The sequence below is a fragment of the Littorina saxatilis genome, linkage group LG4 (assembly GCF_037325665.1).
Source record: "Littorina saxatilis isolate snail1 linkage group LG4, US_GU_Lsax_2.0, whole genome shotgun sequence".
NCBI lineage: Eukaryota > Metazoa > Mollusca > Gastropoda > Littorinimorpha > Littorinidae > Littorina > Littorina saxatilis.
The window spans coordinates 22,139,628-22,149,860 of NC_090248.1; the positions used below are offsets into that span (position 1 = coordinate 22,139,628).

Sequence of the window (10,233 nt, forward strand, 5' to 3'; positions counted from 1 at the left end):
GCACAGATTTTAACCGTTTTTCAAAAATTTTCCGGGGGAACATGCCCCCGGACCCCCCTAGTTCGCAGCAGGCGCGCGCTTGTGGCTTCGCCACTTCGCTGATTTGCCCCCCCAAAAAAGGAGGAACCCCCCCATTACAACTCATTTGGTCCGGCCCTGAATATACTTGGAAAAAAATCTGTTTCAAGAGACACAGTCCTATACTGCAAGCTGAGTGTGTATAAATCCACATTGCACTAACCACAGATTTAATAAGCATTTTATTTCGTGCATTTATGAGAAGAAAAAAAACATCTTCTCGAACGATAATACATCAATGTAACATTTTGAAAGTGCAGTAAAACTCATATAGAATACCAAACGTCGCTCTCTCACATTTCACGAGAAACGACTTGTCAGTTTATGGCGATAATGATACAGAGGTGCGCATGCGCAGTAATACCGTTTAATCTTTAATAACCGGCATGCCAATCCATCAGTCACTTCCTGTGGAGAATTGTGTCGAATTTGACACCGGACCCAACATGTCGTCTGTCACTCTTGTCTTTCTAGCTATGGTATTATATTAATATATTAATATATAATAGATTCTGGAACTGAGTCAAGGCGAAAAAGAGCATTAGCCGATATTGATCACAGAAGTCTCAACAGTGAAGAAGATGTGAAAACTGTTATGCCCTGAAGTACTATTAAAGGACGTTCATCTTCACTTCTTTCTTCAGTCGTTTTCTGTCTGTGTCTCTGTTTCTGTCTCTCTCTGTGACTCTCTGTCTTTTTCCGCAACTCTCTCTCTCTCTCTCTCTCTCTCTCTCTCTCTCTCTCTCTCTCTCTCTCTCTCTCTCTCTCTCTCTCTCTCTCTCTCTCTCTCTCTCTCTCTCTCTTCAAAGAAATGTATATGCTGTTTCTCTTGGAAACAAGTACTGAATAATAAATGTGATAATATTACATCATTGCTTGATATTCATAATGCATTTTGAAATGTCTTTTTAATTGTTTAACATGTTAGCGCATCGGGCTGTGGGCCGGGAGGTCGTGGGTTCGAATCCCATCAGGGTCATGTTTTTCGGGCTACGGTCGGCTCCTACCCAGAGTGGAAGTGCTATGGTTCCTATGGGAAGGCTGGAATCACACAGCCGAGTGTCATTCACTTAACGAATGCGACTTTGAGGGTGCTCAGGTTCTGTATACCTGACCAACACCGCAGGTGCGCAGTTCTCGGGCCTGGTTGACACCAGGATATATTATGACAGTAAGCGTATAGTGCTGCCCTGTCACGTAGTCTCAAACCAAATTGGAAATCCATAGCATCATCATTATAATCATCCTCATCTCATTAATCATCAAAAATTATAAATTGTCCTTGCTCTTGTGGCCCTTCATGCCCGGAGCTCTCATGGTGACCTTGGTCTCAGTGTTCCTGTTCCATCCTTCCCTGAATAGTACTTCTGCTGTCAGTCTTCAACGTGTGACGTTCTGGGGGGTTGACGGAGGGACGTGGTGGCGGTCTGCTCTCTGGAGGGGACCCTCACTCAGTCTGGCTCCGCGACTTAGCAGTCAATGTCGTTAGTAGGGGGCATAGTAGGTAGTGGGCTGCGTCCGTTAGCTCGGGACAGACCCACTACTGAACACCGTCGAAGTGACTCAGCAGAAGTGCAGTGTCATCTTCCGAGGGTAGCCTACCGCAGCGACCCGACATCCCTCCCTGGAGCGTCTGTAAAATCGACAAGTCTGGCAGCTGAACGAAATTCAGATGTGGATGGAGCAGTGAGTGCAGGGACGAGGCGGCGTGAGAGCACACCGGGACAAGGAACAGATGTAAGGGAAAAAAAAAAAAAAAACAAACAAAAAAACATGTTAATTATATACATTGTATTGTAATTAACTTAACTTCTATTTCTTCTTGTTATTAATCGAGTTATCCCTCAATGGGCGAGGGCCGGACGAAAAAAAGCATGTATACTTTGCTTATTCTGTTACCCTCGATAAATAAATAAAGTTCAAAGTTCAAAATTCTCTCTCTCTCTCTCTCTCTCTCTCTCTCTCTCTCTCTCTCTCTCTCTCTCTCTCTCTCTCTCTCTCTCTCTGTGCTGTATCTCTCTCTATATATATATATATTTGTCTCTGTCTCTGTATCTCTCTCTCTCTCTCTCTCTCTCTCTCTCTCTCACACACACACTTTCTATCTTTGTCTCTGTCTCTATCTCTGTCTCTCTCTCTGTCTCTGTCTATGTCTGTCTGACCCTGTCTATGTCTCTCTGTGTGTCTCTCTGTCTCTCTCTCTTTTTTTTGACTCTCGTACTCTCTCCCCCAACTCCCCCCCCCCCCCAACCCCGCTAGTCCTCGCAACTCCCTCCATCCTAGCTGACGAGAAGGGTCAGATACAGAAAGATGACCGTAACAGATGATCTACTGGTATTTGCATCATGAGTTTTGTTTACTTATAGTAACTGTAATAGTATCCTCTTTGTACGCGTGGTATTTATTTGGACAGCATCACACTTAGATTTGTAACGCAAGTAGAATATCATTTTATGCTGAAGTTACAGTCTGTCTGTCTGTCTGTCTGCATGTTTGCCTGTATGTCTGTCTGTCTGTATGTTTGCCTGTATGTCTGTCTGTCTGTCTGTCTGTCTGTCTGCATGTTTGCCTGTATGTCTGTCTGTCTGTATGTTTGCCTGTATGTCTGTCTGTCTGTATGTCTGCATGTTTGCCTGTATGTCTGTCTGTCTGTATGTTTGCCTGTAAGTCTGTCTGTCTGTATGTTTACCTGTATGTATGTCTGTCTGCATGTTTGCCTGTATGTCTGTCTATCTGTCTGTCTGTCTGTCTGTCTGTCTGTTTATATATCTGTCTGTCTGTCTGTCTGTCCTTCCGTCCGCGTCCGTCCGTCCGTCCGTCTGTCTGTCTGTCTTCTTGAATGGTCTTCGGCCTGGGGATGTGAACTTTTCATTTCAAATAAAACCGCATACCAGTTGAAATAACTGCGAGCTTGCAAATTAGACTCCCAGCAGGAAGACAAGTGTAAACGTCAAAGCCTGTCAGATATGAAGTTTTGATGCAGCAGTAACTATCAGCCTTCAGGGCATGTCACAGTCATACAAGTGGCTTGCCAACAATCACAGGGAAAGGCCGTGAAGGTTTCTGCAAGACACGTGAATGAGAAGACAAGGACTGACGTCATCTCAGTTCCACAGTTTGTCCTCCCATGAACACATGTCATGTAAGAACCTGTCATCCGTCTATTTTTTTTTTTTTTTTCAATTTGATGAATCCGATATTTTTACCTTTTAGAACTGAATTCAAAATGATGTAGATGTTCATCAAAGGAAAAATGTAAAAGGTTGAAAGTGACAAATAGGCTATTGTAGAAAAGAACAAGAAAAGAAATACACCAACAGACCTCGACGTCGAAACCATCGCGTGCACAGTCAATAACCCTTATAATCCGAAGCATATTATAGCCTCAACCCATCACTGTAAGTTCACTGCTCCGAGGCTGTTGTTACGTACATCGCAATAGTTACACGCATTGTACTTGTCACGACATACATGTAGAGCACACATATTACAAAAAGAGGTACTGGCCGGGGTCAAGGGCAAAGGGGGGGGGGGGGAGGGAGCCGAGAGTCAGGGAGGTGGGGGAGTGAAGGTATAGGGAGATGGGGGTGAGGGAGAGACGAAAGCCACAGGGTGATATGAATGGTACAAACATACGAACGTGCATATAAAATACGAAGAGTACGAAAAGAGGAGGCGGGGTGGGGGAGTGGGGGAGTTGGGGTGGGCGGAGAGGTTGACTTTTAGGGTTTAACGTCCTCTTAGACCAACTGGTCTATATTAGGACAGGTATTGGTAATACGCTGAAGATATGGTGTGATACTTTGATTCGAACAGGCCCGCTGTGGCTGTCTTCTTCGACACACCAGCATTGGGTTTGTCTCGTCAAAGTATCGAAAATACGATCATGATAATCAGAGACGAGAGATGATATTGATGCATGCGTGTCTTCGTGTTTTCCAAGCCCTGAGACTTTCGCTGTGAACGTGGGATCTTTTTCGTGCGCATGTGTGCACACGGGGGTGTTCGGACACCGAAGAGAGTCTGCACAAAGTTGACTTCGAGAAATAAATCTCTCGCCGAACGTGGAGATCGAACCCACGCTGATAGCGACCAACTGGCTACATAGCCAGCGCGCTACCAACTGAGCTACGTCCCCGCGGAGAGGGGAGTTAGATGGGGGTAGAAGAGGTGAGGGAGAGACGAAAGCCACAGGGTGATATGACTGGTTTGTTTGTTTGTTTATTTGGTGTTTAACGTCGATATGACTGGTTCAAACATACACACGTGCATATAAACTAAGAAGAGTTCGATGAGAGGAGGGGTGGAGGCCGGGTAGGAGTGGGAGGTTGGGGTGGACGAAAGAGGGAGCAAGATGGGGATGAGATGGGCGTAGAAGGGGTGAGTGAGAGACAAAAGAGACAGGACGGTTACAGGAAGGGTACAGACGTACGAACATCCAAGTACTGTACGACGAATACAAAGAGAGGAGAGGTGGAGGCGAGGGTGGGAATGCCGGGGGGAAGGGTGGAAGGAGGAGCAAGATGGGGGGAGAGTTTGGCATGGGTTGTGGGTCTGGATGACCACTGGGTGCAGGTCGTGGGGATTTCGTCACAGGAGCCGACATCAGCTATTACGTGATTTACCAGTACACATGCACGTACGAATCATTGCTGCGTTCCCTGGGCTACAGACTTGAACTGTGTGTACTGCTAATGGCTTTGACAGCTACCTGTCATCATTATGTATATTGTACGAATTCGTTCCACTTTTAAAACATTTGATGGCCCTGTCAGTGACCTGAAGGTTACTTTTTTTTTCTTTTTTTTTTTTTTAGGTCGAGGACATTGACACATGTAATCAAAACGTGGTCCATCCCATTTTATTTATTTTTCGTTCTGTCTTTCCTTTTCTTTCTTCTTTCTTTCTTTCTTTCTTTCTTTCTTTCTTTCTGTCAGAGTTTGTTTGTTTGTTTCTTCTTTCTTTCTTCTTTCTTTCTTCTTTCTTTCTGTCAGAGTTTGTTTCTTTCTTTCTTTCTTTCTTTCTTTCTGTCAGAGTTTGTTTCCTTTTTCCTTTCTTTCTTTATTTCTTCCTTCTTTTGTTTTTCTTACTATCTTTCTTTGTTTATTTCTTTCCTGCTTTCATTGACTGTTAAAAGTTGCATACATCAAAACAAGTTAACGGTACAGGCCGAACGTTACACAAGTAAAAAAGAGAGAATAATACCAATTAACCACAACACGAATCCACACGTATAAATAATCCTTTATATGGGGGTACTGTCAAACTATTTTGAATGTGAATCATCAGTTGCTGGCTTAATCCCTTCTGCAAGGTTCCTTAATAAAACAACTCACCCCGCCGGGAAAAGTGCATACACACACGCATACACACATGCAATGTTGGACCATAAGTCTAGTATGAAGACTATAGTACGTGATAGTACGTGATATGCAACATATCGTTTCCAGGATTACCCCGCACAATGCAACTTTGATTTACGTGCTGAAAACGGCTGCGGTATAGTTTAAAACAAAAAATAAAGATAGACTGCCAGCACTAGAAAGAAAAACGGTTGTTCTATTTTTAACATTTAATTGACCTTATTATAGCCTATAAATGTATGTATAGGTTTTAGTCTAAGTGTACGTACAGTACTTACTAAATGTTTTGTGTAAGGTTTAAAAAAGTGAATATTTTGTCATGCTTTTTTCCCGCTTTATACGAACACGCAACTGTGTATACAACGGATGTTACTGACGCATCTCTTAAGTTCAATTCTTACAAACCTGGGGGCTGTACCCCTTTGCATTGTATTCAAAACCTCGAAATTCACACACAAAAAGACAAATAAAATGAATCTGCTTTGTTTGAACTGGCGAACCTGCCCTGGCGACCACCTTTCTGCAACGGCCACTTGCCCACTACGACCACCCGTAAGGGTCCTCGGCGATTTATTTGCTATCTTTTTTACTTGACGGTTTCGACCTGCTGTCTGTAAGTTGTAACGAGTACTTTTGTGAATTTCTCAGAAATAGTCGTCATATATATAGAGGGCCCCAAAGGGTTTAAAATCGTGATCGTGATTGGCGTTTTTTGACCTTTCTGTGACCGTGATTGCCGAAATTTCCATTTCTGTGATCGTGATGGGACTTTGCCCGTGATCCGTGATGACAAAAAAATCAATTCTCGTGATCGTGATCGTCATTTGTTTTCGTGATCGTGATGGGCATTATTGCAAAGCTTTTTATTTTCAACGTACATTTTTCACAGCTGTATCACTCTATAATCCTCTATTCGTCAAGGAGCCAATTCAGATTTAAGGGAAGCAACAACACATTCAGAAATATGATTTTGACAGCGATTGCTTCCCTCACACACAAAAAAAGATCCAATCAGAAGGCAAATTGCAAAAGTCTGCCAAACTTCATCCAATGGAAGGGCTTCGTGCAAAAGTTTTGAGTGCATTCAGTCAAATTCGAATTCGAAGATCAAAAATGGCGTGCAGCGGTACTGTCATCGAACTTCTGTTATATTTTGTGGATTCAAGCCAGACCAAAGCAGGCGGCGAGAATGCCTTCCATGGTGGAAAGGTCAGGATACGGGTCGGTCTTTCCGAAGACGAAATATCAAGGTATGTTGATCTATGTTGCTCTATGACTGTTCTGAATGTAGGCAAAGATCTTGAAATTTGTTCAAGATCTTTGAGTTTGAGTGAGATCATTGACATTGTCGACATTGCCACGTCCGGCTGTCACTCGCTCAGTGTGACCTCGACTGGCTCGAGATAGAAATGTGTTTTTCATCCCAGCAACGGGGACACGCTTAGCATAGATTCTAATTGTCGCTTCTTTGCATTAAGCTTGGATTTATTTTAGCGCCTGTAAACTTTAATATCAACAATGGGTTAAATTCAGAAACAATGGCGGGGAGACGTGCCAGTTTGGGTCACTTGATCCTCATGTCAAAGACGATCAAAGTCATGTTCGTTGGGGATTTTGTCAGGCATGCTACTTTTCCGGTAATTGCCGGAAATCCGATAAAGCCGTTTTCAAAATCCGGTAAAGTCAAATTTATTCCGGTGAAGTTGAAAAATTTCCGCAAAAACGATCCGTGTGAATATCGCGCAACGCGACCGGGCGCCGGTCTCAATGAAGCCAGCGCACAGTTACTGTAGTGTTGTTTTCACCAGTTTGGAGGTGTGTTGAATGGTGGTGGGGGGAGGCTAAAATGGGATTTTTAACAAGATCACAACACTATTACAACCCTGAAAATGATGCCCAGAATGCACCAGATTGCACAGATTTTTAAAAAAAATTCGGGGGGGCATGCCCCCGGACCCCCCTAGTTGGCTCGCCTGCTTAGCAGGCTCAGGCTTGTGGCTTCGCCACTGGCACTGCACGCTTCTTTCAGGTAAAACCATTTTGGGCCTGTAGCATATATTCCTGTTTGTTTTTCAAGGCCATAAAACCAGGCGATGGTGTACCTAAAATTGTATGGCAAAGTTGAAAATAAAGAACCCATCACACATACATGTACATTAATTTCAATCCACCCAATAGTTTTTGAGAAAATGGGTTTACAAGATTTAGCTCTGAAAATGTGAAATTGTGCAAGTATATATTCATGTGTGAGAGTGAGGGTGTGGGAGTTGAATGTGTATGAGTGGAGCGAGAGAGAGAGAGAGAGAGAGAGAGAGAGAGAGTGAGTGAGAGAGAGAGAGAGAGAGAGAGAGAGAACAAGAACAAGAACAAGATTTTATTCCTTTAAGGCCTTAGCCCCTTTCGGAAGGGGGCTGGTTACACAAAAGTAGAGCGTGTGTGCAGCAGCAATCCACACACGCGTCGTTTCAAGTGAACAGAAGAAAAGACAATGTATAATCATAAAATACTAATGCTTAAACAGCGTTTTCTAAACATTTAAATGAAAAATACAAGAACTTAGCTACATTGCAAAGTATAGTTTCATTTTTCACAGACAACAACAGTGCAAGTTTGAAGTTCGAAGGACATCTACAAAATTTTGCTGGAATAAATTGACGTCTTAGATTTTCTAGTGCAGGGCAGCATAAAACAAAATGCAATTCATCTTCAGTACTAGATTGACACAAACGACAGACCAAATTATTTTCACTTACAGCTTTATACCTTTCTGTATGTAAAGCAAGTCTGGAAATACCCAATCTAAATTTAACCAAAACATTTAAAATGTGTCTGTTTACTGGAATTGACAAGTATGTTTCTACAAGATTTGTTGTCTTAAAGGTACGGTACAATGCAAACCGGTCGCTAGTCTGAATATGATTATCCCACTCTTGCCACCGGCAGTCAATAATGCGTTGCTTAAAACATGCCAAAAACGAATTAATACAGGCTACACCTTGGTTAATCCATACATACTGAAAACCATATCGACACAGGCACAACCGTACCTGTGATGCCCAAGTAGATTTACCTCTGCTATCTAGAGAAAACAACATCTTATATGCTTTACGAGGTAATCTACTGTCATCCATTCTTGTCAGTTTCAGCCAGTATCTTATGCAACGTACATATGAATTTAAGTAAATGGGATAACGTCCAAATTCACCATATACAAGATCATTAGGAGTACGCCTGTCAACACCTAAAAAACGTTTTAAAGCAAACAAATGCACCTTTTCTACTGTTGCTGCCTGCATCAGACCCCATACCTCGGCACCATACTGAACAATAGGTTGAACTTGTGAGTCAAAAAGCTTGATAAAAACATCCAAAGACAATCTATCGAATTTATACAAATTACTCATAACACACAGTACTGCACGTTTTGCTCTGGCAACTAGATCTTGACAAGCAAATTTAAAGCTTAATTTGGTAGAAAAATAAATACCTAAATACTTGTATGCATTTACTACCTCCATTCTTTGCCCACCAAAATACCAAACTTCACGAGCAGCTAGATATCCACCTTTACGAAAAACCACGATGTTACTTTTCCCCATGTTTACTTTAAGCTCAAGGCGCTGTGAAGCAAATTATAGACTATGTAGTTGTGACTGCAGACCAACAACAGTTTCAGACAGCAAAGTAATATCATCGGCAAACAGTAGAATGAACAATTCAACAATGTCAGGGTTTAAAGTAATACCATGCCTACCATTATCAATGATTTCCAATGCCAGCTCATTTATAAATAGAGCGAATAAAATTGGACTGCACACGTCTCCTTGCTTCACACCTTTTGTACAGTTAATGAAATCTGTTAGTTGAGCACCACATCGTATTTTAGCCTTGACCATTGCATACATACTTTTAATACATCTATACAACTTTCCCTTTATACCATTTTTAATCAAAATTGGCCAGAGCAGTCTGCGTGAGATACTGTCAAAACATTTCTCAAAATCAATGAAAGCTACATAAAGTTTGCGATTATTAGAAAACTGTTTCTGTACAGCAGCAAGCAGAGTGAAGATGTGGTCAACAGTAGAATAATTTTGTTTGAAACCAGCCTGACATTCACCTGTAATATTATGTAATTCAGTCCACTCTTTAAGTCTATTATTAACAACAGTACCATACAATTTACTACATATATCACACAATGAAATTCCCCTATAGTTGTTAGTATCATTTCTATCTCCTTTCTTAAATAACGGTACAATAACTGAATCGTACCAGTTCTGTGGATAGATTCCCTCATCAAACAAAGCGTTAAACAGTTTCACTAAAAACAACACCACATCTTCGCTAGCTGCTTTAAAAAATTCCCCAATTAAACCATCAGGTCCTGCAGCTTTGCCCGATTTCAGTTTTCTGATAGCAATCAACACTTCTTCTTTGGTAATGGGTCTATCCAGCATTTCTTCATATTCATTATTCATGTCATTAACATCAGCATGCTCATCATCTTCAATCTCATCTTTTTCTAAAATGCTATGAAAGTGCAGGTACCAATCATCAACAGAAATATTGTTTTGCTGCTGGACCTTTTTACAAGAAACATTTTTAATTTTCCTCCAAAATTCTCTCTGATCACTTACAGCACCTACAAGTTCTGTATACAAACTGTCATTGTACTGTTTCTTTTTTCTATGCACAAAGTTTTTATATTCAAGCCTGGATTTACAATACTCATCCCTATCCACATTTTCTAATGAATTCCTACAATACTCATCCCTATCCACATTTTTCT

The 10,233-nt window shown here is 41.7% G+C and overlaps 1 protein-coding gene across 1 annotated transcript in view; it reads left to right on the top strand.

Annotated features, from left to right (window-relative positions):
- Positions 1–10,233, top strand: part of LOC138964245 (uncharacterized) — a 421,872-nt gene that overhangs the window by 79,404 nt on the left and 332,235 nt on the right. The window lies entirely within an intron of this gene.